The sequence below is a fragment of the Mytilus trossulus genome, chromosome 9, assembly GCF_036588685.1.
Source record: "Mytilus trossulus isolate FHL-02 chromosome 9, PNRI_Mtr1.1.1.hap1, whole genome shotgun sequence".
Lineage (NCBI taxonomy): Eukaryota > Metazoa > Mollusca > Bivalvia > Mytilida > Mytilidae > Mytilus > Mytilus trossulus.
In genome coordinates, this window is record NC_086381.1 from 72070441 (window position 1) to 72098118 (window position 27678).

At 33.2% G+C, this 27678-nt stretch overlaps 1 protein-coding gene and 1 long non-coding RNA gene across 3 annotated transcripts in view; one reads left to right on the top strand and one right to left on the bottom strand.

Moving 5' to 3' along the window:
* Positions 1-12378: 12378 nt before the first annotated feature.
* Positions 12379-18192, bottom strand: LOC134683350 (uncharacterized). Its single transcript, XR_010101004.1, has 3 exons — positions 17788-18192; positions 15783-15870; positions 12379-12763 (listed from the first exon to the last, which is right to left on the bottom strand). It is a non-coding gene; the product is annotated as an uncharacterized LOC134683350 (long non-coding RNA).
* An 8380-nt stretch (positions 18193-26572) lies between these two features.
* Positions 26573-27678, top strand: part of LOC134683351 (eukaryotic translation initiation factor 4 gamma 2-like) — a 49076-nt gene continuing 47970 nt past the window's right edge. For both annotated transcript variants that reach the window (XM_063542603.1, XM_063542604.1), the window contains exon 1: positions 26573-26688. The gene's annotated coding sequence lies outside the window, so the exon portion shown is untranslated. The remainder of the gene's footprint in view (positions 26689-27678) is intronic.

Genomic DNA, 27678 nt, shown 5'->3' on the forward strand with positions numbered 1-27678 from the left:
AATACATAATGTCAGTTCATATACATAAAAAAATCAACCAAATACTGTTCATTTACAATGAAGACTTCAGATTCAAGTAAATGTTACATAGTTATTCGCCGGTTGTCATGTTCATCGTGAATGATAAAAAAAAGTTAAAAATCATTCAATATATAATTTCAAGACCTTCGAAGGAATACACCACTAAAACAAATGCCGTGCTACACTTTACATGAAGCATGTTTTTCTCCTAGTTTATCCTGAAATTCGTTTGTTCAATCGAGCTGTCATGGTGATTATCTATTATTCGTTGATTCGTGACCTACGACCAAATAAATAATCATCACAAAACTTATAACATCACCTGCTGATATGACCCCTTCATAAAGACACCATGGAAATTGTCTCTAATGATCCTTTCTTTACTTATAACATCATCTGCTGATATGACCCCTTCCTATAGACACCATCTATGGTTATACACCTCTAACAAGGCAAGACCAATGTTATATGAACACTATCTATGGTCATACACCTCTAGCAAGGCAAGACCAATGTTATATGAACACTATCTATGGTTATACACCTCTAACAACGCAAGACCAATGTTATATGAACACTATCTATGGTCATACACCTCTAGCAAGGCAAGACCAATGTTATATGAACACTATCTATGGTTATACACCTCTAACAAGGCAAGACCAATGTTTTATGAACACTATATATGGTTATACACCTCTAGCTAGGGAAGAACAATGTTATATGAACACTATCTATGGTCATACACCTCTAACAAGGCAAGACCAATGTTATATGAACACTATCTATGGTTATACACCTCTAACAACGCAAGACCAATGTTATAAGAACACTATCTAAGGTCATACACCTCTAGCAAGGCAAGACCAATGTTATATGAACATTGTCTTATGGTCATACACCTCTAACAAGGCAAGACCAATGTTATATGAACACTATCTATGGTCATACACCTCTAGCAAGGCAAGACCAATGTTATATGAACACTATCTAAGGTCATACACCTCTAGCAAGGCAAGACCAATGTTATATGAACACTATCTATGGTCATACATCTTTAACAAGGCAAGACCATTGTTATATGAACACTATCTATGGTCATACATCTCTATCAACGCAAGACCAATGTTAAATGAACACTATCTATGGTCATACACCTCTAACAAGGCAAGAACAATGTTAAATGAACATTGTCCAAGGGGTCATACATCTCTAACAACGGAACACCGATGTTATATGAACACTATCTATGGTCATACACCTCTAACAAGACAAGACCAATGTTAAATGAACATTGTCCAAGGGGTCATACACCTCTAACAAGGAAAGACCATTGTTATATGAACATTGTCCAAGGGTCATACACCTCTAACAACGCAAGACCAATGCTATATGAACATTGTTTAAGGGTCATACACCTCTAACAACGCAAGACCGATGTTATATGAACACTATCAATGGTCATACACCTCTACCAACCCAAGACCAATGTTTTATGAACACTATATATGGTTATACACCTCTAGCAAGGCAACACCAATGTTATATGAACACTATCTATGGTCATACACCTCTAACAAGGCAAGACCAATGTTATATGAACACTATCTATGGTTATACACCTCTAACAACGCAAGACCAATGTTATAAGAACACTATCTAAGGTCATACACCTCTAGCAAGGCAAGACCAATGTTATATGAACATTGTCTTATGGTCATACACCTCTAACAAGGCAAGACCAATGTTATATGAACACTATCTATGGTCATACACCTCTAACAAGGCAAGACCATTGTTATATGAACACTATCTATGGTCATACACCTCTAACAACGCAAGACCAATGTTATAAGAACACTATCTAAGGTCATACACCTCTAGCAAGGCAAGACCAATGTTATATGAACACTATCTATGGTCATACATCTCTATCAACGCAAGACCAATGTTAAATGAACACTATCTATGGTCATACACCTCTAACAAGGCAACACCGATGTTATATGAACATTGTCTTATGGTCATACACCTCTAACAAGGAAAGACCAATGTTATATGAACATTGTTTCAGGGTCATACACCTCGAACAACGCAAGACCGATGTTATATGAACACTATCTATGGTCATACACCTCTAACAAGGCAAGACAAATGTTATATGAACACAATCTATGGTCATACATCTCTAACAAGGCAAGACAAATGTTATATGAACACTATCTATGGTCATACACCTCGAACAAGGCAAGACAAATGTTATCTGAACACTATCTATGGTCATACATCTCTAACAAGGCAAGACAAATGTTATATGAACACTATCTATGGTCATACACCTCTAACAAGATAAGACCAATGTTATATGAACACTATCTATGGTCATACACCTCTAACAAGGCAAGACCAATGTTATATGAACACTATCTATGGTCATACATCTCTAACAACGCAAGACCAATGTTATATGAACATTGTCCAAGTTTTATACACCTCTACCAACGCAAGACCAATGTTATATGAACACTATCTATGGTCATACACCTCTAACAAGGCAAGACAAATGTTATATGAACACAATCTATGGTCATACATCTCTAACAAGGCAAGACAAATGTTATATGAACACTATCTATGGTCATACACCTCGAACAAGGCAAGACAAATGTTATCTGAACACTATCTATGGTCATACATCTCTAACAAGGCAAGACAAATGTTATATGAACACTATCTATGGTCATACACCTCTAACAAGATAAGACCAATGTTATATGAACACTATCTATGGTCATACACCTCTAACAAGGCAAGACCAATGTTATATGAACACTATCTATGGTCATACATCTCTAACAACGCAAGACCAATGTTATATGAACATTGTCCAAGTTTTATACACCTCTACCAACGCAAGACCAATGTTATATGAACACTATATATGGTCATACACCTCTAACAAGGCAAGACCAATGTTATATGAACACTATATATGGTCATACATCTCTATCAACGCAAGACCAATGTTATATGAACACTATCTATGGTCATACATCTATAACAAGGCAAGACCAATGTTATATGAACACTATCTATGGTCATACATCTCTAACAAGGCAAGACCAATGTTGTATGAACACTATCTATGGTCATACACCTCTAACAACGCAAGACCAATGTTATATGAACACTATCTAAGGTCATACACCTCTAACAACGCAAGACCAATGTTATATGAACATTGTCCAAGGGTCATACACCTCTAACAACGCAATGCCAATGTTACATGAACATTGTTTAAGGGTCATACACCTCTAACAAGGCAAGACAAATGTTATATGAACACGATCTATGGTCATACACCTCTAACAACGGAAGACCAATGTTATATAAACATTGTCCAAAGGGTCATACATCTCTAACAACGCAAGACCAATGTTATATGAACACTATATATGGTCATACATCTCTAACAACGCAAGACCAATGTTATATAAACATTGTCCAAGGTTTATACACCTCTACCAACGCAAGACCAATGTTATATAAACACGATCTATGGTAATACACCTCTAACAAGGCAAGAAAAATGTTATATGAGCACTATCTATGGTCATACACCTCTAACAAGGCAAGACCAATGTTAAATGAACATTGTCCAAGGGGTCATACATCTCCAACAACGCAAGACCAATGTTATATGAACATTGTCTTTTGGTCATATACCTCTAACAAGGCAAGACCAATGTTATATGAACACTATCAATGGTCATACATCTCTAACAACGCAAGACCAATGTTATATGAGCATTATCTATGGTTATACACCTCTAACAAGACAAGACCAATGTTATATGAACACGATCTATGGTCATACACCTCTAACAACGCAAGACCAATGTTATATAAACATTGTCCAAGGGGTCATACATCTCTAACAACGCAAGACCAATGTTATATGAACATTGTCTTAGGGTCATACACCTCTAACAAGGCAAGACCAATGTTTTATGAACATTGTTTAAGGGTCATACACCTCAAACAACGCAAGACCAATTTTTTTAGGAACACTATCTATGGTCATAAACCTTTTACAAGGCAAGACCAATGTTATATGAACACTATGATCTATGGTCATTCATCTCTTACAACAAAAGACCAATGTTATATGAACATTATCTATGGTCATACACCTCTAACAAGGCAATACCAATGTTATATGAACACTATCTATGGTCATACACCTCTTAAACGCAAGACCAATGTTAAATGAACACTATCTATGGTCATACATCTCTAATAGGGCAAGACAAATGTTATATGAACACGATCTATGGTCATACACCTCTAACAAGGCAAGACCAATGTTAAATGAAAATCCCGGATCCCGCTTACTGTTTTGGCAGATTCCCGTGTATTCCGCTTATTGTTTTGGCAGGTTCCCGTATCCCGCTTATACTATGCAGTTCCTATTTAAATATATATAATTAACAAGGCAAGACCAATGTTATATGAACACTATCTATGGCCATACACCGCTAACAACGCAAGACCAATGTTATATGAACACTATCTATGGTTATACACCTCTAACAAGGCAAGACAAATGTTATATGAACACAATCTATGGTCATACATCTCTAACAAGGCAAGACAAATGTTATATGAACACTATCTATGGTCATACACCTCTAACAAGGCAAGACAAATGTTATATGAACACAATCTATGGTCATACATCTCTAACAAGGCAAGACAAATGTTATATGAACACTATCTATGGTCATACACCTCGAACAAGGCAAGACAAATGTTATCTGAACACTATCTATGGTCATACATCTCTAACAAGGCAAGACAAATGTTATATGAACACTATCTATGGTCATACACCTCTAACAAGATAAGACCAATGTTATATGAACACTATCTATGGTCATACACCTCTAACAAGGCAATACCAATGTTATATGAACACTATCTATGGTCATACATCTCTAACAACGCAAGACCAATGTTATATGAACATTGTCCAAGTTTTATACACCTCTACCAACGCAAGACCAATGTTATATGAACACTATATATGGTCATACACCTCTAACAAGGCAAGACCAATGTTATATGAACACTATATATGGTCATACATCTCTATCAACGCAAGACCAATGTTATATGAACACTATCTATGGTCATACATCTATAACAAGGCAAGACCAATGTTATATGAACACTATCTATGGTCATACATCTCTAACAAGGCAAGACCAATGTTGTATGAACACTATCTATGGTCATACACCTCTAACAACGCAAGACCAATGTTATATGAACACTATCTAAGGTCATACACCTCTAACAACGCAAGACCAATGTTATATGAACATTGTCCAAGGGTCATACACCTCTAACAACGCAATGCCAATGTTACATGAACATTGTTTAAGGGTCATACACCTCTAACAAGGCAAGACAAATGTTATATGAACACGATCTATGGTCATACACCTCTAACAACGGAAGACCAATGTTATATAAACATTGTCCAAAGGGTCATACATCTCTAACAACGCAAGACCAATGTTATATGAACACTATATATGGTCATACATCTCTAACAACGCAAGACCAATGTTATATAAACATTGTCCAAGGTTTATACACCTCTACCAACGCAAGACCAATGTTATATAAACACGATCTATGGTAATACACCTCTAACAAGGCAAGAAAAATGTTATATGAGCACTATCTATGGTCATACACCTCTAACAAGGCAAGACCAATGTTAAATGAACATTGTCCAAGGGGTCATACATCTCCAACAACGCAAGACCAATGTTATATGAACATTGTCTTATGGTCATATACCTCTAACAAGGCAAGACCAATGTTATATGAACACTATCAATGGTCATACATCTCTAACAACGCAAGACCAATGTTATATGAGCATTATCTATGGTTATACACCTCTAACAAGACAAGACCAATGTTATATGAACACGATCTATGGTCATACACCTCTAACAACGCAAGACCAATGTTATATAAACATTGTCCAAGGGGTCATACATCTCTAACAACGCAAGACCAATGTTATATGAACATTGTCTTAGGGTCATACACCTCTAACAAGGCAAGACCAATGTTTTATGAACATTGTTTAAGGGTCATACACCTCAAACAACGCAAGACCAATTTTTTTAGGAACACTATCTATGGTCATAAACCTTTTACAAGGCAAGACCAATGTTATATGAACACTATGATCTATGGTCATTCATCTCTTACAACAAAAGACCAATGTTATATGAACATTATCTATGGTCATACACCTCTAACAAGGCAATACCAATGTTATATGAACACTATCTATGGTCATACACCTCTTAAACGCAAGACCAATGTTAAATGAACACTATCTATGGTCATACATCTCTAACAAGGCAAGACAAATGTTATATGAACACGATCTATGGTCATACACCTCTAACAAGGCAAGACCAATGTTAAATGAAAATCCCGGATCCCGCTTACTGTTTTGGCAGATTCCCGTGTATTCCGCTTATTGTTTTGGCAGGTTCCCGTATCCCGCTTATACTATGCAGTTCCTATTTAAATATATATAATTAACAAGGCAAGACCAATGTTATATGAACACTATCTATGGCCATACACCGCTAACAACGCAAGACCAATGTTATATGAACACTATCTATGGTTATACACCTCTAACAACGCAAGACCAATGTTATATGAACAGTATCTAAGGTCATACACCTCTAACAACGCAAGACCAATGTTATATGAACACTATCTATGGTCATACACCTCTAACAACGCAAAATATTATATCAAAATAACTAATCGAAAGTATGAGATGGCACCAGATTCTTCATAAATTCATCTTATTTCCAACAAAAAATCGGGAAACACTTCCCAATTTTTTTAACAATGAAAGTATAGTTTATTTAAATATACTTGAAATGTCTGAAAATTGGTTTCATTTAAAATGAGGTATATTGTCTCAGGAAACCTTTAACAGGGCCGTAATTACATTTCATGCTTTCCCTCAGATGTACATGTAGCCCTGATTTTTCGGGATCAATGTTTCTTATTTATTTGTCTTTGATCATGAGTTTAGAGAGAAAAAAAACAACAGCCACAGACTTAACTATATGAATTCCATTTTTGCTTTATCATGTACATTGGTCTTTTGATGTTGTCCCTAGAAAATTAAGTCAGCTTTCACTGAATTTATACATTTATATAGAATACCAAAATATTGTCAAAAAATTATTAAAATTGCATTTTCAGATTATGAAAGGGTCTTTTGAACACTAAGAAAGCATGAATTGCATCCTTTGTTCTATAGCTTCTTCGACCTTCAGTGGCTCCAAAACCCTTAAAACAAAGATTCATTTCTGCAGAGGATGATCATTAATTCTAGTTAAATGGTATATAATCACTTGACTATACATGTAACATTTATAATAAACAAATCATTTCAAAATTGTATGTTTTTTCGAATATCATAAATATAGTTGTGAAAATGAATAATCAGTCCCTTGCTTTAATGAAAATGAAAAATCTTGCTTCAATAGTGCAGAAAATGAATAATCTGTCCTCTTTGTTTACAAAAATAAATACCCGATCAAAACCAACTGTATGCCTAAAACTGAAAATGGCACTCAACCCAACATCTGTTTAAAAAACATTTTCTGGTATACTAAATTTCAACTTCAAGCAACTAAAATAACTTAACAAGAGTGCACACACTGAAATGTCCTGCCTTCTTTACTAATCATTGATTTTATTTTGATAGTCCTAAATATAATAAAATTGAGTATGGAAATGGGGAATGTGTCAAAGAGACAACAACCCAACCATAGAAAAAACAACAGCAGAAGGTTACCAATAGGTCTTCAATGTAGCAAGACATTTCTGCACCTGAAGGCGTCTTTTTTACAGCTGGTCCCTGCCTGAACAAAAATATACTAGTTTTAATACAAAGCTTTATTACAACTGTCACATAAAGTCAACAGTAACCAAGAAAACTAAACATTGACCAATGAACCATGAAAATGAGGTCAAGGTCAGATGACACCTGCCATCACAAGAGAACACACTCATCAAAAAAAATTTGGAGTCTCACAACCTGGTCATTCTTGTGTCAATCCGAAATAGACAGGATACACTTAGCTGCTTCTAAAACTGATGAAAAGCTACAACTCTATCTAGTAACTGAGAAGTGCTACAATAGTTATAAATAAGCAGCACATAAACAGTAACAAGAAAGGCTGTTAACCCTGTTAAATTTTAGACGGCAGCAATTTCAATATTTAAACTTATAGAATTGATGAAGAAAATAGAAACTACATGAGACAAAACAGAAAACTGAACTTCCAGACCAGTACATCCTGCCCTTACCATGAAATTCCATTCTCTCACAGATTTCCTCCCTCTCCAAATTCCACTCACAATCATATATCCTCACCCTCTCAATCATTTTATTTTTCTCCCTCCCTTCCTCGCCTTTTCATCTATTCGTAACACCCTTAACCACCTACCACCTATACCCCTCTGTTCTGCTTCGTGTTAAGTCCCTATGAGAAAATTGGGTTAGTAGATGAATACAATATTATATGATGTATCAGATATGGAAGAACTTAAATTTTAGAAATAAGATGGAAACTTAGAACTTGATATCAAACATAAAAATATGATCCTGAGCCACTTTTAGAAATGTAGTCTTATTTTCTACACATAATGGTTATCATAGCATTCGTACAAAAGATTAACAGCCAAAGTTACAGAAAGCCAAATTGTGTAATGTAAATTTTTAAAATAGAATGCTACCTTGATTGATAAACATTATGAATGCCAAAAGTGTATATTTAACTCTCAATTTAAGTGTTTTGGGTGTGTTGAAAAAAAAGTACATGAAAAATGCCAAATGTTATAAAAATCCAAATAGTTCAAAACACAAAGCAAAAAGCCAAATGAAAAATGCCAAAGTTTAAAAATGCCAAATGGTATTAAAAAAACCTGTCTGCTTGTACTAGCCAGCTGGCCTGTGGGTTAGCTGGACTTTAAGGTGCTAGTTCACCAAAACAAATGCCCACAGTTAGGTAACTTATCTTTTCCTTTTGGAGTACCAGTTTTTAAGTCTTTGATTTGACTTGGGGGCTTAACATTTTTACTAAATAAAAAAAAAAAAAAAAAAAAACAAGTCTCTTGTACAAGTAAAATATTCACTTTGTCCCCCATTCCCAAAATGGATTGATAAAATAAAATAAAATACCCTTTTCCCCTTAAAAGCATGTTACAGAGCTTTCACATGCTGAAAACAGTAAAACATCCCCCTATTTAAAAAAAACCATTCCCAATTAGAATTTGATTAATTAAATAAAATACCAAGTCCCTTTTCAAACAATAAGATATTTCCAATTAAAATTTAGATAAAAACAGTAAAATATCTCCAATTTAAATTTGGATAAAAACAGTAAAATGTCCCCAATAAAATTTGATAAAAACAAATAAAATACCCATTTCCCATAAAAGCATGTTACAGAGCTTCACATGCAGACTGAGCCCCCTCACTCTCAGTTTGTACCAGTAACAACAGTAAAATACCCCCAATTAAAAAATTTGGATAAAAACAGTAAAATACCCCCAATTAAAATTTGATAAAAACAAATAAAATACCCTTTTTTCCCATAAAAGCATGTTACAGAGCTTCACATGCAGACTGAGCCCCCTCACTCTCAGTTTGTACATGTAAAAACGGTAAAATACCCCCAATTTATATTTGGATAAAAACAGTAAAATGTCCCCAATAAAATTTGATAAAAACAATTAAAATACCCATTTCCCCTTAAAAGCATGTTACAGAGCTTCACATGCAGACTGAGCCCCCTCACTCTCAGTTTGTTCTAGTAAAAACAGTAAAATACCCCCAATTAAAATTTGATAAAAACAAATAAAATACCCTTTTTTTCCCATAAAAGCATGTTACAGAGCTTCACATGCAGACTGAGCCCCCTCACTCTCAGTTTGTACCAGTAAAAACAGTAAAATACCCCCAATTAAAATTTGGATAAAAACAGTAAAATGTCCCCAATAAAATTTGATAAAAACAATTAAAATACCCATTTCCCCTTAAAAGCATGTTACAGAGCTTCACATGCAGACTGAGCCCCCTCACTCTCAGTTTTTTCTAGTAAAAACAGTAAAATACCCGAATTAAAATTTGATAAAAACAAATAAAATACCCTTTTTTCCAATAAAAGCATGTTACAGAGCTTCACATGCAGACTGAGCCCCCTCACTCTCAGTTTGTACCAGTAAAAACAGTAAAATACCCCCAATTAAAATTTGGATAAAAACAGTAAAATGTCCCCAATAAAATTTGATAAAAAACAATTAAAATACCCATTTCCCCTTCAAAGCATGTTACAGAGCTTCACATGCAGACTGAGCCCCCTCACTCTCAGTTTGTTCTAGTAAAAACAGTAAAATACCCCCAATTAAAATTTGATAAAAACAAATAAAATACCCTTTTTTCCCATAAAAGCATGTTAAGCTTCACATGCAGACTGAGCCCCCTCACTCTCAGTTTGTACCAGTAAAAACAATACCCCCAATTAAAATTTGGATAAAAACAGTAAAATGTCCCCAATAAAATTTGATTAAAACAATTAAAATACCCATTTCCCCTTAAAAGCATGTTACAGAGCTTCACATGCAGACTGAGCCCCCTCACTCTCAGTTTGTACCGTAAAAGCAAAAATGTTTTGACTGAGCCTCCGCACATCAGTCAGACTGAGCCACCGCACATCAGTCGAACTGAGCCTCCTCACTCTCAGTTTGTATCAGTAAGAATGGATACTTGATACGTATGGTAGGGGACGTTACTATACCTAGAGCAGAGGTAAAGTATCTGTGAACCCTAAACACAGATGGCGACTTAACTTCCCATACGTGTACACAAGTATCTAATGCTAACTGATACATAATGTTGTCAAGTTTTTCATTTTCAGTCACTGAAAATAATTTTTAAATGTAACAACTAAAAGAATAACAAAATCCTTGAATCCAAGTTGCCTGTGCTAAGAAGTGAAATAACTTTTCTATACAAGATATCAAGTTTTGATATCCTTGATGGTTTTTGTAAGGATTGAATAAGATGTTGCATTCCAGTAAACACAGTACAGTGTGACAGCAACTCAACTAAAGAGTAAAACCAGAAAGATTTGACTTGGATGGTGAATTGCCTCATTGACACTCATACCTGACATATATTCTTATATCTATTTAACAATGAAGTTTTTTATATGGTAAGCTGTTTTACTATTTATTCGAATTTCAAGATCTCATATAATTAATAAGATATCTTATTTATTATATACGATATTGCATATAACAAATAAGATATCTTATATATTATATACGATATCTCATATAATAAATAAGATATCTCATATAGCAAATATGATATCTTATATAATTTGTTTTTCTAAGATATCTTATATGATATAGAAGATATTAGATATCTTATACAGTTTATTAGATATCCTATATAGTATATAAGATATAGTATGTACTTTATCTCCTAGTTTATTAGATATCTTATAAATAAATTTTATATAAGATATCTTATAAATTAAATATGATATCTCATTATCTATATGAGGTATCTCATAAACTATATATGATATCACATGAACTATATAAGATATCTAATGAATTATGTAAGATATCTAATGAACTATATAAGATATCTTTTTAAGTATTTGAGATAACTTATAACTATATAAAATATCTTATAAAGTTAATGAGATATCTTATGAAGTTAAAGAGATATCTAATAAAGTTAACGAGATATCTATAATATCTCAAATGCTTTTCTTTATAAGATATCAATTGTAGAGGATATCTTTTATAATATAGAAGATATCATAGATATCTTATTAATTGTATAAGATATCTATATATATATATTATAAGATATCTTATGTAATTTATAAGATATCTTATAAAGTATATAAGATATCTTATATAAAATATGTTTATATAGTAATCTCTCTTTTGCTTTGAAGCCATGATACACTACATGTATATATGTATACATTATCTTTGATCATTGGCATTTATTTTAAGGATAGTTGTCTCATTGGCAATTCTACCATATATCATTTTTTTAATATGACTGAGAGATAAATGTAGTTTTCTGTGTGAATAACCAGTGCATTGAGTTGTACGTTCAGACTAAAAATATACTTGTTAATTTCAAGAATTAGTATATAAGAATTTATTTTGTAATAAGTTTAAAGAAAAAATAATTTACAGGTATGTTGTTTTTGTATATTTAAGATGTATAACATTTTCATAATTCATTTAAATGAGCAAAAATTCTTCAATTCATACTCAGAATTTACTGTCTTAAACAAAATCTACTGAAATCTGAAGAAGGCAGTACAAGTTCTTCAAGTCTTTAAACATGTTAAATGCATACACATGTTGCCACAGCCTGCCTTGTAAGTCTTCATATGAAAAATACCACATTTGGGTCATACAAATGTTAGTCCAGATAACATACATGTAGTCTTTGAATTATTCAATAATTGTCTCATTTCTGTTTAGGCTTCACTTCTAATACAACTGACTTTATTCAATGATGACGTGCTGACAACTCCTCTTCAAACATAATAGCTTGTTCTGAACTTCTCTCAACATACTGAAAAGTAAAAATAACATTTATTATTCCTAAAGTATTCTTGACCTATAATGGTTTACATTAATAAATTGTGATTTGGATTGATAGTGATTTCATCTGCAACATTGTGTCAATAAAAATTTTATGCAGTGAGAGTCAACAAAGCACAATTTGACCCAACATTATTTGGATGGTTTAATCAGCCATTCATATGACAAATTTAGTTTGATTAATTTTGAATTGTTAAATTTTTATAAAAAGATGTGGTTATGATTGCCAATGAGAAAACAATAGACCAACTGACCAGAAATTTTAACAACTGTAGTATAAGTCACAGTATGGCCTTCAACAATAAGCAAAGCTCATACCACATGGTCAGCTATAAAAAGCTCCAAAATGTCCATTGTAAAATAATTCAAACAAGAAAACTAATGCCCTAATAAAAGTACAAAATAAGGAACATAAACTGTTATCACAGAGATATGTCTCGCCTTTTGTAATTTTGATAATGCAAATGTTGAAATTAAAATAGCAATACTTAAACATGTAAGTTATGCAAATATTGAAAGTCGATAAACAATGACTGAAGGTACATGGCTAAACAATCTCAATGGAAAGAGATGTGCCACTGCTAATACAACTGCATACCAATTACCATTGTCTCTGACATTATAAGTCGTTCCCTTTAAACAAACCTAAACACAAACATTAACTTGTAAACTATGTAAAAGTTTCACAAGAGTGCACATGCTGAAATGTCTCGCCTTCTTTATTTATCATTGATATTATGTTGAAAGTACACCTTTCAATCATTCCATACAACAAACATAGTAGATCTATTGCATAAAGTATGAGAAAAACAGACCAAAACACAAAAACTTAACTATAACCACTGAACCATGAAAATGAGGTCAAGGTCAGATGACACCTGCCAGTTTGACATGTACACCTTACAGTCCTCCCATACACGGAATATACTAGCCCTGTTGCTTATAGTATCTAAGGTATGGACTTGACCACCAAAATTTAACCTTGTTCACTGATCCATGAAATGAGGTCGAGGTCAAGTGAAAACTGTCTGACTAACATGCATGAGGACCTTGCAAGGTACGCACATACCAAATATAATTATCCTAATACTTATAAGAGAGAATTCAACATTACAAAAAATCTTAACTTTTTTTTCAAGTGGTCACTGGACCATGAAAATGAGGTCAAGGACATTGGACATGTGACTGACGGAAACTCCGTAACATGAGGCATCTATATACATGTACAAAGTATGAAACATCCAGGACCCCACCTTCTAAACTATAAAGCTTTAAAAAAAAAGTTAGCTAATGCCGCCACCACCAGATCACTATCCCTATGTCGAGCTTTCTGCAAATAAGGTTCCAGGCTCAACAAAAACTAAGTCCATTTATAAATAATGTTTGGAAAAACAAAAAAATTTCCTTCTAGATACTAGTATTTGATTACTAGTATAAACAAGCTTCTGTCCAAGTTTGGTAGACATCCAGGATATTTTAAGAAAGTTATTTAAATTTAAAAAACTTTAACCACAGAGTTATTAATGTCTATAATGTTAACTGGCAGAAAAGTTATAAGTAAATTACTGTTAAAAGGATTTTTTTTTACATTTAAGTTGTCAAAATTTCATTAGCTTTGACCACAGAGTGAATATTTGTGGACAAGGCTGATGACACAACGTAGGAACACTTTGTCTACCTTTTGCGTAAAAAGTCACAGGCCTGGACAAAAGTTTATTACATTGCAATCAGAATAGTAGGTATGTGATGTGCCAGATAAGGGTATGTCATGTAGTCATATTTTTTTCGCATTGCTCAGCATTTTTCATAACATACATTGTACATCGAATTAAAACGAAAGTGAATGTCCGGTTAAAATATTGAATAGAAGCATGTTTTCGGCTTATTTTGGAAAACTGAGGGAAAGTTATAATGATTACAAGACTCAGCCAGTGTCTTTAGGAAGCGTAAATCGAACGCACGGGCGTGTGTGCGTACCATAAAGAAAACATTGTTAATAAACACGGGGTTTCATCAAAAACGAATTCAGTTGGAAAAAGTGAAAGGCCCAATGAATTATGAAATGATAAAGCATCAGAAATCAAAAGTTCTAATAAAAGACAACTAATTCCAGATTTATGTAAATTGAATAAAAGAAAATCATTCAAGTATAATTCGAGTTTATATACTATTTTTTATTCATTTAACGGTTAATTAATGAATACACACACCATGCACACAGCCACTGATCAGGCACTGGTCTCAGCATTTATTATATAAAGGTATAAGACGAGTGCCTGTGAATACACATATCCTTTTTTGTGAGAAAATACAAAACTGGCAAAAGGTTTGAAACGGGACACAAATTAAACCTACAATTGCTCCTCAGTGAATAAACCAAATAAAACAGCTAGCAAATAACCCTAACCATAATCCTAAACTAAATAAAAGAGCTAAAGAAAGACAGAAACATATTAATTTAAGATGGGAAAAAATTGGGGTTGATATTGCCTAAATATTCAATATTGTGTCGAAGAAAAAACCCAATACATTAAGGAGCTTGGTGGTGAAAAACCCAATTTGATATTAACCTGAGGGGTGAATTGGAATTGATAATGCAATTAAAAAACTTTATCACCCAATTATATAAGAAAATGGTGGGTAAAAACCCCAATTTATGAATTCTTATCTGGAGCTCTGTGAAGACAGGTTAAATCCCTGTCCTGTGCATTGGAAGACATTTTCATATCGTTCAATTTTTAAGATATCCTATCAATTCAAAATATATGTTGTATATTAATGCGATATCTTATTTAATTTTGAAAATCCCCGTGTTGTGGGAAATATCTAGTTGATTATATAGGTAACCACTGAAGCATTGTAGTTGTTATGTGTGGCGTCATAACATTTTCATATTGACCATCAATATATGAATTAAAAGAAACATAGCGTCAGTACTATTGATTTATATAATTTTTAAGTCGAGACAATAAACAGAATGCAAAACCTACCTTGTATGAGGTACAAATGTCCTGTATAAACAAAACTCTGGAACCCTTGTGGTACTACATCATGAACAATCTTAGTCTGGTTCAATATCTGCAATAAAAACATAATAACTGTTGCTGCTAAAAGTTAAATTTGTTTATTCACTTAACTGAGATAAATTATGTAATTTGTCTAACAGAATGATTGTTTTTATTGTGCTAATAATTTTTACTGATTATGATATATACAGTTTTATTCCCCCCCCCCCCCCCCCAAAAAAAAAAAAAGAAAAGAAATGTTGAACAAAACCAAGGCGAATGGACTCTATGGGCAAACGAACTCAGGGTGAATGGACCTCAGGATACCAGAAATATTGGAACATACCTTCACACATTTCTCAACAATCGATGTAATTGATTCACAAAACTTGGCATATTGATTGTTATTCCTGACATGTTGAACCTTAATAAAATATCTAGAATCTTTCATTTTGACCATTTATGCAATAAAATCATATCAGTTATATGTTGAAATAAGAGATATTACAAATGTTTAACATGTTATAGAAAACTTACTTTTTTTTTTATAAAATCAAAGATGTCCATTAAATATGAGTACAAACTATATCAGCACCCCTCAGTTCAAGATATAAGCAAATTATAACCAAGACAATAGAATTTCCCTCCAAAAAAAACCATGTGACTTAATGAACCAATCATTATAAAGAAGAGAGTTAACTTGTAAAACCTAAACGGTTACAACATTAACCTAACTCATTGGTCCATGAAGATAATCACTAGTGCATGACTTGAAACTACTCACTAAGCAACTTAGAATTAAAAATATTAACTCATCAGATATACTATTTTAATAGAATATTGTTATTAAAAGAATTAATAATCGTTTAACTCAGCTAGTCTGCCTATAAGTTTATTCACTGGAAGTTTTGCAAGTTTCATGTAATATGGGGCAATCTGATTCTAAAAAAAATCTATCTGTATCTGCAGAAATATTGCATACAAGTGTTATGTAATACCAAAAGATTACATCCCAGCTCCTTTGTTCTAACAGGGGTGATCTGAGCCGGATCACCCCAGTTTGAATTTCTTTATTATGCATGCTTTCCTTTGTTCTGTAACAATTTGGCGGGAATGTCAAATCCACTATCAAACTTAATTTTATAATTATACAGACATGACAGAGACCGTCTATCAAAATTGACGTAGAAAAAATCCAGTGTATTATGGACTATATGCTGGGATTCCAGCTCATGTAAGACCTTTGGCATATCAAGCCACGACACATACCACTACATGGTACCAGGACGACTGGATATGAACTAACAGTTATTTAACATACTTTAAAGGAAGCAATATTTTTTTTAGTAAAGTGGGTCGAGTCGGCAGACCTTTATTAGTAGGGGTTTAAAACTTTTTTCATTAAGAAGTGAGTTGTCAGACTGATTTGATTTGATTTCAATTTGATTTTACACTTTTTCAAAAGTGAGGCGAGTCAGTAAACAATAATGGGGCGATTTTTTTTTTGTAAAGTGGCAATATAGTATGAGCTGATGGGCAAGTGGGTCAAGTTGACATTGTTTGATATTGCTACTCATCTTGTTCAGGGGTTATAAAGGGTATACATCATATAGTAATATATAAAGTATATTTTAATGGTTGTGTGCCGTTCTAAACAAGATTTTATGAATTGTAAATGTTTTTTTCGTCTTATCTGAATGAGCTGGCATGTAAAATAGTTATCCCATTCGGAATTGGTGTGTCAATGTTAGGTCACCCTCTGGCAAGGGGTGATCTTACACTGACACACCACATCCTTGTGGGATAACTATTAATTATGGTTATTATGATAGTTTTAAGAATAGGTTTTTAGTACATATATCTTAAAAACACTGCAGCTGCTTATATTAAAACAATTTAACTTGGCAAGTTATACTAATTGAGCTCACTCAGAAATTGTGTTTCTATTCATTTTGTGTTCTTTTATAGCACTAAGTAGTATTAAACATACGTCAACTGCAAATACTAAAATCAGCCAGTACTAGCAAGCTCTCTCTGTATAAATTTCTTTTCGTGCCTTGTTTATCCAAAGTTCTGTTGGTGTTGTGTCGGCTCTGTTTTTGTCTGCCATATATCCAAAGTGCCATTTGATGAACTAATGGGAGATAACTCTATGTGAGTAGCACTTCCAGAGTGGAGTGGGGGTCAGTATGGGGTACGGCATCATGCACTTTTTATAAGTTTGAACAGTGGCGGATTCAGATGGGCGTAAAGGGCGTACGCCTCCCCCTTTTTGCTCGGATTTTTTTGTTTGTAAAATGATTAAGCAGACTAGACTTCGTGAACTTTGTCATTTCCCGTGCACTCTTTACTTTATGCCGTTTAGGCACTGGCTACGGTTACATGGAAATGTAACAATAATAAAAATATTATAACTGCACACCTACTCTTATTACTGTCATTATACTTTGAACCAAGGATGTGTATAGTCTAACTATACAAATCCTTGTTTGAACAAAGGATTAAGAGATTCCTATTATCAATTTTATCTAGGGTGAACAATTTAAAACTTGGGATGCGTTTTAAACGAAACTGAAACAATATCAAGACGCATTTTTCATAAATGCAGCTATACAAACGCACGGAGATAAAAAAAAAAATGATACATCTAAACTAAAGTAAAGTTTGCTTACTGTAACTCAAATACTTGGAACTTCTGTATTAACATATATCCATGGAGGATGTAATTTCGTTCATCAAAAAAGTGTTTCACTTAAACATGCTTTAAAAACCACTTGCTGGATTTGTAGAAACTGTCAGTGTAAAATTAATAAAAATAAAAAAAAAAAATGTATGTAATAAAGGTATGTATTGTTAATATAAAATAAATGTCTTCAACTTTTAATGCGTGAACCCCTGAGGGTTTTGTATTAAACAACGAAAATCAGACATGATAATAAGCAAAAAAAAAAAAACAGGTTCCTGATTTAGGACAGGTTTATTAACTATACATGTATAAGCAGCAAATTGAATGTATTAGTTGGATCCAAACCCATTTATAATGTGGAACAGGGTTTTACGGCATGCACAAAACAAATGATTAGCAAGTAGCTATTTTTTTGTCTTATTGGTAGGACTGAATAAACATTCCACATTCTATGAAACACAATAATCGTATACAGACTATTAGTTTATACTCTCATGACAAAATGTACCGCATTAATATTAAACACCTACGAAAACATGTTTAACTTTTATTTTTGTCCATCTGATGAGTTAAGCCTTTTTCAACTGATTTTTATAGTCCGGCGTTCTTATGTTGTACTGTTATACCACTGTCCCAGGTTAGGGGAGGGTTGCAAACCCGCTAACATGTTTAGCCCAGTGGCGGATCCAGAGGGGGTTTCCGGGGGTTGGAACAATGCATTTGAGTAGGGACATATAGTTGGAAACCCCCCCCCCCCTTTATCCTGGGTTGGGAACCCCCTTTTTTAAAATGACTTGATCCGCCCCTGTTAACCCCGCCACATTATTCATGTATGTGCCTGTCCCAAGTCATGAGCCTGTAATTCAGTGGTTGCGGCGTTTGTTTATTTGTTACATATTTGTTTTTTCGTTCATTTTTTTACATAAATAAGGCCGTTAGTTTTCTCGTTTGAATTGTTTTACATTGTCTTATCGGGGTCTTTTACAGCTGATTATGCGGTATGGCTTTGCTCATTGTTGAAGGCCGTACGGTGACCTATATATAGTTGTTAATGTCTTTGTCATTTTGTCTTTTGTGGATAGTTGTCTCATTTCCAGGTGTCATTTGCGCTCCCTTGGGCGGTGTTGGGTGGGAATTGTTCTGGTGGTGGGATAATATTGTGAAGGAAACATTACCAGTAATCCTTAGGGAGTGTACATGGAATCGCTGTACCCTTGCAGTCAATCAAGGTGTGCGTCTAAATTGGCGGAATCTCGAGTACATACATACATTATAAAAAAAGAAGATGCGGTATGATTGCCAATGAGACAACTATCCACAAAAGACCAAACTGAAATGACACAAACATTAACAACTATAGGTAACCGTACGGTCTTCAACAATGAGCAAAGCCCATACCGCGTAGTCAGATATAAAAGGCCCCGATAAGAAATGTAAAACAAATTCAAAAATCATACCCTTGACATCTTTTTTTTTATATTAACTCCAAACGCCCCAGCCTCAGGGGGTTCATGCAAAAATACAGATAAAAATACAGATACAAATGTTGTTGTTTTTTATGAGGAGAGTCCAGTTGCCTACATTGTATATATGGAACGAAGGATAACTCTTAATAACCAGAAAAGAACAATTCAAGTATAATGTGACAATGAACTGGTGAAGACTATTAATAAGTTATATAAGTTTCAGTTAAGCAAATATTTAGTTTCTCAATCTGTAAAATGAGGATAGCAATTCACATCCAGAAAGGTTTTTCTTTCCTTATTAAAAAGGGTATATTTAAATAAAAAATGTTCTTCGTCTTCAACCGAGTTCATTGAACATCTCTGATCTTAACAGTGTAATATTTTTTCCATGTTCATCAATTTTTCGTTCGTAACGGCCTCTCTCGATGCGGAGACAATGATTGCTAATCCTAAATCTGGTTAGTATAACTCTCTTATCTCTGTTCTTGATATTGAAGTAATCTTCAAAAGTGAAATTATGTTTAAATTTAAAGTAGTACGTTGCTCAATTAACTGTGATCATATTTTTTTATTAAGTCTGTTTGGTGACTCCAATATGTTAAAAAATCAGTTTGAATTTATTTTTACTGAGTTTTTTACAAAGTGTTAAATTTAAACCAAGTTTTTCACTAAAAAAAACGTGCCCATGTATCCGCGGACACAAAATGCATTCTAACTATATTTTGCACCGAAAATAGTACATATCTAGTATGTATGTAACTATATAAACAGCTGGACACAGTGCTATTCCTATATAAATTTTCTTAAAATGCGGGGCTACAGGCGGACACAAGTGGACACAACGTTATTTCTATATAAAACTTATAAAATCTGCTGGCTACAGCTGGACACAGTGCTATTCCTATATAAATTTTCTATATATGCGGGGCTACAGGCGGACACAAGTGGACACAACGTTATTTCTATATAAAACTTATAAAATCTGCTGGATACAGGTTGACACAGCTGGACACAGTGCTATTCCCGGTATATAAAACTTCGTGATATGGGGGCTACAGGCGGACACAAGTGGACACAACGCAATTTCTATATAAAACTTATAAAATCTGCTAGCTACAGCTGGACACAGTACTATTTCAATATAAAACTTCTAGAAATGAGGGGACACAGGCGGACACAACGCAATTTCTATATAAAACTTTATGAAATAAGGGGATACAAGCGGACACAGCTGGACACAGTACTATTCCTTTATAAAACTTTTTGTAATGGGGGCTAGTACGGCTTTGAAACATGTTGAGAGCCAGTAGGCATTCGCGCTGGCTTTCTGCTGGGAACAGTATGTCAATATATATGTTCTTGCTTTCTGTAACTGCTAGCAAGTTAGGAAACTGACTTTTCATTGGTTGTCTAATGTGATACCTTCACGTATTTTGTTATTTTTATAGCTTTGAGTATATATAGTATAAGGCATATAATTAAAACATTATTATGATGAAATAATATTGAACAGCAACTATTTTTAATGATTTTTTCTTGTTCAAATTGTAAAAACCTCGATAGCTTCAGGGGGGGCTGCGCCCCCGACCCCTGCCTCGCGGTATAAACAGAAGGCAAGCTACGCCACTGAATCTGATTGCATGGCTCGTGACAGTGTTTTGTCTATCAGCTCATATAAATTATATCAACGTGTTTTTCTTGATTTATTCCTGCTTAAAATAGAATAAAGAATTAAATTATAAGAAATGAGTGTTATATTTTTTTCTGTCTATTCGAAATACATAATAAATGTGGTACACACTTTGAAATGACCCGCTACAGAAAAAATATTACAGTCATTATATACATATGTAGGACTCTAAAGTGCGATGGGGACGCTAAAGTGCGATGGTCACGCTAAAGTGCGATGGTCTGCACTAAAGTGCGATGCCTACACACGCTAAAGTGCGATTGTCCGCGAAAGTATAGACGTAATAAACGTACAATGAATTATGACGTGAACAGTCGTTTATACAAACGAAAAATGAACAAGCCGAAAGATAAAAGTTAAAAATACAAAAAAATGTATTTGATTTTAAATAACTTTAAACGAAATGTCCATGACTTTCTTAAGTTAAACCTAACCGTGCTTTGTTGGCTGAAGTATCGACCATTTTCCTTCGTTATTTAGTCGATTCATGCGTAAATCATAAATTGTCCGCTAAAACATTATTTTGTACAGTGTAGATAGATATAACATGTAGTGATGCCTTTGTGTTGAAGGTCGTATCTTGACTTATAATCGTTTACTTTTATAAATTATTAATGCAGTTGGATGAAAAGTTGTCTCATTGGCACTCATAAAACATCTACCTATATCTAGTTGTACTCATTACGAAGAAGAAAACTATGCGAATATTGCATATATGCAAGCAAGCTAACTAAAGTCTTACTCTACAAGCATTAGGAAATTAGCTCTAATCCCTCGAACCTTACTACATTGGTTCATTGCACTTAAGCGTGATATACAATCGTACGTTCGTAAACAAAACAACCATCGCACTTTAGCGTCGAGTCGTGATACACCATCGTACTTCAGCGTAGACCCTCGTATACTTTAGCGTGACCATCGCACTTTAGAGTACCATCGCACTTTAGAGTCCTACATATATGTCTATGAGCTGATAGACAAAACACAGAAGAGGCATTATACATCAAAAATTAAATTATTAAACTATACACAGTGTTCACTGGGAAAAGTTAAATGTACAAAAAAAGTCGGCATGCGATGTCAACCAAAAGTCATGTTTGAAAATGAAATATGTTAATACATGTATATTTTCATATAGAAAGCATGGATTTTATATGTCAAATTGTTCTGAGTGTTTGAAGAAATAAAACAAAAGATCTGTTTTTCGACTTTTAAGGATGTGAATTTTAGCATGGATGCAAAATTGGCCCTTCTCATTACAGAATCATAGTTCGGAAATCTGTTTAACCTAATTTTTCCTTGATTCAGCAAGGATTTGTATAGTGACACTATAAAAATCATTTGATTCAGTTTGGATTCAAAATCAATTTGGTGGAACCATATAGTAAATAATGATACATCGACAAATTAAACACAGACTTTTGTCTAGATCATAAAGAAACCGTTATATGTGAAAAAAACACTTCAAAATAGGTGCAATTTGAGATCTCTTACGTTCCTTATATATTTTGACTTTTCATTATGTTTGTATTATCCGTATATATAACATTGTTAGTAAAATGAATATTTTATGTAAGTATTTTTGTGCTTCTTCGTTACATTTGTTGTTTTTATAGTGATTAAGATGATTACACAATGTTGACTGCTGTACCCCTATTTTTGACATTTTTACCTATTGTGTCTGTTTGTTTTGTTCACGCATCGGTGACAATACAATGGAATTTGATGCGACTATCATACAAGTGAAAGGTTTAGCTAGCTATAAAACCAGGTTCAATCCACCATTTTCTACATAAGAAAATGCCTGTACCAAGTCAGGAATATGACAGTTGTTATCCATTCGTTTGATGTGTTTAAACTTTTGATTTTGCAATTTGATTTTTGAATTTTCCTTGGAGTTCAGTATTTTTGTGATTTTACTTTTTATATAACAATTCCATGGTATATACTAAGTCAACAAAAGAAACGATGCAAGGCAATAATCGGATTTAAAAAAAAAATCTATATATCATGCAATTGGTACCAAGTTAAATAATTGCCCATTGGTCGACGAAAGATTGGTCTAATGTTTAAAGAGTGTTATTTTCTTATCAAAACTGTTTATACAAGGACGTTACGCACGTTATTGCGTCAATACCATGTAATCAACCAGTCCACACTAATAAACAGCTTTTTTTTATAAAATCATATCAGTTAAGTTATATAAAACTTATATCCATAGACTAGACAGGTAAGTACTATTCCGAAAAAAGTACAAATTATTTTATCACATTTCACTATAGTCTTAAATAAGGACAACATATTGACAAAACGTTAAAAAGATGCGCGTCAGACGTAACGGACTATACGCATAATCACTTTAGCAGGGGTGTTTGTGTTCTTCAAAATAGTGTTATATCCTCGAAAATTCGAATGAAGGATATGCTTTATATATAAAGTATGACAATATTCCTGAATATGCGTTCCTGTAACGCCCAACGCTACTTTTTGGCAAAAAACAAATTGTGTTCATTATGGTCAGATTTAGGAAAATGTTAAGTTATCAAAATTTCTAGGTTTTAAAATATAAGATTATATGATATTTCGTTTGTGTAAATTATGCTCACAAAAGAACATACATACACCATATCAAAATCGAATTTTTGAAGCACTCACACTACATAAAAAAATGCAACGGCTTCTGGCAAATGTTTTGCAAGATGTCCAATGTTGGATTTCGACGTTTTTTTACAAATAAATTGTTATTTGCGACGTTATTTATTGAAAATTTAGATTAATTGCATGTTAAATAGTGCTTATCCGTAATTGTACTTTAACTTTACAAAACAGCTACATACTTTTTGATAATTTGCGTAGTCAAAAGGACTTCGTTTGCGAAATGAAATGTCTTGCAAGTTTGTTACACTGGACGATTTTCCTACGTTTTCAACGTTTTCGATTCGGGGTACGCTATTTATGGTGGATCATCTGTATATATTTCCTCAGATAGAATTTTCTTGATAGTCAGACACTTTCAACAAGACCACAAAGTATTAAAAAAAATCCGATGACTGGGGTTGTTCGTTTGGATAAGGTTCTTAAGTTGTGAAGATTTTGGTATCACAAGAGGATGAAACAATCATCTTTATCAAATTTTCAAATTTGGGAAGCGTTAAACTGCGATTTTCTTTATTTCTCTGCAATAAGATTCATATGTATAGAACTTGAAAGTGAAATTAAATTGGGCCTAAAGCGTGACTATATACCTCTTCACATCATACAAAGCTTGTAAACATATGAGATGAATGATAAGTTTTCTCTGCTTTCAAAATCTTTCTGTTTGAAACTGTCGACCTGGAACTTATCAATCATTGGTAATATTAATGTAGTACTTTTTTAATCAACAGCATTGTCCTATATAAGTTATATCTTTGATTCGCTGTAACGTGTTTTACGTCATGCCCGCTATTATTTTATTGTGCCTTATTTTAAGTCCAGATTTTTAGTATTCGTATTGTCATTTTAGAAAGTCTTACTGATTAAAATACTACAATAGAGAACAATTTGACTTTAGTAGTGTCAACCCTGTGATTATGACCCGTGTATATATAGCAAAATCCGAAATACACCGTTTGGTCAAGTGGTGCGCAGGGATGGATCCAGCCATTTTAAAAGGGGGGTCCCAACCCAGGACAAAGGGGGGTTCCAACTATATGTCCCTATTCAATTGCATTGATCGAGCAAAAAAAGGGGCTTCCAACCCCCCGGACACCCCCCCCCCCTTTTTGGATCCGCCTATGGTACGCCTGTCAGATGCGGAACGTAGAGATAAGATAATAGGTAAAAGGTGAATATACTATTGGTATCGGTATCGGATTCGACCCGAAACTTGTTAATTATTGGCAATATCAATTTAATATAAATTCAAATATTTATTGCCATATAAACTTTAAACATTAAGTTTGTGACATATAAAATAATAAACAATATAACTATATTTCACATATATATATACACAATCATCCATTTACAGCAACTATTCCAGTGTCCCCTGTCCTCAGTTCTAATGACCTTTTGATGTAGGACCCCAATTTATTTACTTGTGATGGTGTTGATGGATTGAGTATAGAAATCAATTTTTCTTCATCAGATAAATCTTTTAACAGAAAAATTAAAATCCAAGTTGTTAAAAAAGTTATTTCTTAGTTCCATATTTAATTTGCAATCTAATATAAAATGTTTTTCGTTTTCTAATGTTTTACATTTAAGGCATAATCTCTGCTCTCTAGGAATATTTGTATGTCTGCCTTTTTCTATATTTAAATTATGGTCACTTATTCTTAGTTTTGTTATTAATTTTCTATAAGTAAAGTTTGATGTTCTTAAATAGTCTTCAAAACATAAATTTTGTTTAAGATTCTTATATAAATAAAGTTTACTTTTTTCATCTATGTATTTTATCATGTATCAAATTTTCAAAGAAGTTTTTAGAGCTTGTTTTTATATAAACTTTAAATGAATTATTTATTTAATATAATATGTGGAAGACAAAAGGGTCTGGTGTGTTGTAATTTTTATCAACACCATTGTCCTTTATTGGCTATTATAAAATTGAATTCTTTGATTTGTCTTTTTTACCCCATAACGGCGGACAAATTGGACCTCGTTATTTTAGTATACTAGATATGTGGATAATGTGCATGCATTTGAATGTTTTTCTTTAGATAATTTAACCAGATTTAACATTGTTTCCTAATTATTAGACTATATGTTGTGATAAATTGGTGTTCAAACTTGTGTATTGTTACTTTTGTTGACTATTATATTATTTTTGTATTTAATCCTGAATTAATTCCGATCATATCAATTATAATAACATTATAATTGATATGATCATTTTTACATTTACGGTAAATAAAAATACATTTGATGATGACTTATTACTCGGGCATTTCCGTGACTCAACGGAGTTCTCCGGTGTTACTAATTCATTACCCATAATCCACTTTGGCTTTCTTTACCAAGAGGGTTTGGTTTTTGCATAACAAACGAAAATTATTTTGAATTTCAGTAAGTATTTAGCGTAAAAATTAAACAGAATGTATTTCAGAATGAATTGTAAGATAATATATTTGAGGAGTGTACATATTTTAATACACGACTCTTACGAAAATAGAAACTACGAAGCAGATTGGACACTTCAAAGTCTTCATTTTTTGTTACGACTCGAAAATGAAAAAAAAACCACATTCAGCATCATGATCCTTTATATAGATCTACAATTCGGTGTGATGCCTTATTGTCAATGATGAAGATGTGTATATTGGAAAACACAATTATAAATCTGTGAAGGAGAATATATATACAAAATAATATTGGATTCATACCGAACTCGTGCATCTGACAACTATTTTCTTTGTTTTAAAAAAATAATTTAAAAATGAATCTGATGGTAGAAACTAATGAATCAGATTGGACACTTCTTTGTGCATCATGTTCCTTTATTCAACATGTTCAATACTTCTAGAAACTCATGTTGGTTTTCAGTTTGATTCTGAAATGTCAATAAAATAGATACAAATAATCATGCTAATTGAAAAAAAGCATTTAGGAAGAAGAATATAAGGTGATGATACCAAAATTCATACCTGTCAGCTGGCCTTCATTTTGCTGCTGTGAATAAATAAAACTTATCTGAGATTTGTTAATGACCCATATGGTAAACATTGATTTAGAATTAGGGAATCCGGGTCCGTTCGCGCCCATTCACGTTCGCACCCACTCATGTTCGCCCCCTTTCATTTTCGCACCCCACATGTTCGCACCCCAAGTCCGTTCGCATCCTACATGTTCGCGCCCAATTTTAATTGGTTTTGTGTTTAATAACTTAGTAATCAAGTTTTGGCAAGTAGTATTCTTAAAAGTATAATTGTTTTCATTGTCTCAAAACAAATCGAGACAGCATTTTTTATGTGTTGAATAAATCTTAATCATGTTTTTGAGAGTGTATTGTTAAAGAAAATAAATTATTCCTTTCTAATTAAAGTGGGATTCTGTCAA